Raw genomic sequence first — 1750 nt, forward strand, 5'->3', positions numbered from 1 at the left:
GGCTGCTCTCCCGTATGCACGCGCTGGTGGACTCGCAAGTCTTGTAGAGAAACAAAGTTCTTCCTACTCTCAGAGCAGAGGCGGGGGTGCTCCCCCACGTGTGCTCGCTGGTGCCTGATGACCCGGTATTTAGGTCGGTGCCTCTTCCGTCCCTCATTGCAGAGGTGCTCCTTCTTGTGTGCTATTCCATGCTCCCTGAGCTCCTGAGAACCTGTGGTGTGGAGATGTGGAAGGTGGTACCTGTGCCAGGGGCTGGAGCCCAGTTGGAGGGGCCGTGTGCAAGCTCCACCATGCGGTGAAGCCGATAGGAAATGCTCGGCTGCTACCATTTTCACTTGCTCACTGGCCTGCTTGATGGTCTTGAGCCGAGAGGGATGCTCTTTCTTTCCTAGAAGCTGTGTCACTGAGCTGGTAGAGCATTGACTGTTCAGTCTGAAGTTCCCTGATTGAAGTCCTTCCTCTGGCAAGGTGTGTGGCCTTGTTACCTGGTGTGGTGTGTGAAGAGGAGAAGCTTGTGAGTTGGGCGAGGAGGCAGGAGGTCCCAGCTTCTGCAGCCCGGCTCCCCGCTGCTGCCTGCCTGCTGTGGACTTGGGCACCGGAGGCTGGTTCTCCGTTGCTGCATGCACGCCCAGGGGGCAGGGGGACCCTGTGCCAGCCAGATCTGAGCGCCGGGCAGGTTGTGTCCTTGGGCGGAGGGGGTGGCAGCTCTCTGGCTCTGCACGCACTTCCCGGGAGGCAGGGGGGACCTGCACACCCCACATCTATCCACATTGTGGGCGCAGCCTGCGGGCTCAGGCTCCCACCCTGCTCCCCTACCCTGGGACCGCTGCAGCCCAGTGGGCACGACCCAGCATGGCAGGGAACAGTGGGGCAGTCCCAGCTCCCGCCTTCCCCAACTACCCCTATCTCCCCTTCCCTCCCTATGGGGGCTCAATACCGCCCCTTCCTACACCCCCCATCAGGACCTGCTTTCTGGGCTGCCTGGGCCATGTGCATGTACCGCCCTCCTCCAGCTCCTTGCCAGCTCCTGGCAAATTTGAACTGTGCCAGCCTGCAAGGAGTTCATGGCAAAACTGCAAAATTCACGGGCTTCCCCGGTAAAATGAGAAATCCACATTTGCCTCCGGTAACAGGTAAAATCCACGATTTACTCCATTTTTTTCCGAGGGAAATGGAAAACCCTGATCATCAGGCTCCTGTAGGGCCACAAATGAGCTAAACTGATTTCTTGACAGAAACCCTGAATGACACAGCTGAAATTCCCATGATTTTGACCCAAGGACAGGAGGCTCTGTGGCTTAGTTGGCTAAAGCACCTGTCTAGTAAACAGGAGATCCTGGGTTCAAGTCCCAGCAGAGCCTACTTGTTGCATTTGGCATGGCCCCATAGCTCAGGTTGTAGAGGCCTGGGCTTGGGAGTTTAAATCTCACTATTTCCTTGCTTTATCATGGGATCAATTTTGGAACTCTGGACTCTAAAACCAATCATTATTCAGACCTAGTCAGATCATTGTACTCAGTCGCAAGAGGTCCCTCATAAGTCACAGGGTCTGTCTACACATGCAATTAATGCTATTTGGGTTTACTGCTCAGTAATTTACTGTGCAATGAGCCAGCCCTGGGATGTTGTCTACACATGCATCCATTTGGAAGAGATTTCCTCCTTATGGGAGCAGCCTGCTCCAGGCCTCCTGTGGCCCTGCTCTGCCTCCCTGCCGTAGCTAGCAGAAGGTGGAGGCTGCGGCCCACGC

The 1750-nt window shown here is 56.1% G+C and overlaps 1 non-coding gene across 1 annotated transcript; it reads left to right on the plus strand.

Annotated features, from left to right (window-relative positions):
- Positions 1-1287: 1287 nt before the first annotated feature.
- Positions 1288-1361, plus strand: TRNAT-AGU. The gene has a single exon. It is a non-coding gene; the product is annotated as a tRNA-Thr (tRNA).
- Positions 1362-1750: the final 389 nt, after the last annotated feature.

Source organism: Alligator sinensis, unplaced genomic scaffold, assembly GCF_000455745.1.
Source record: "Alligator sinensis unplaced genomic scaffold, ASM45574v1 scaffold569_1, whole genome shotgun sequence".
NCBI lineage: Eukaryota > Metazoa > Chordata > Crocodylia > Alligatoridae > Alligator > Alligator sinensis.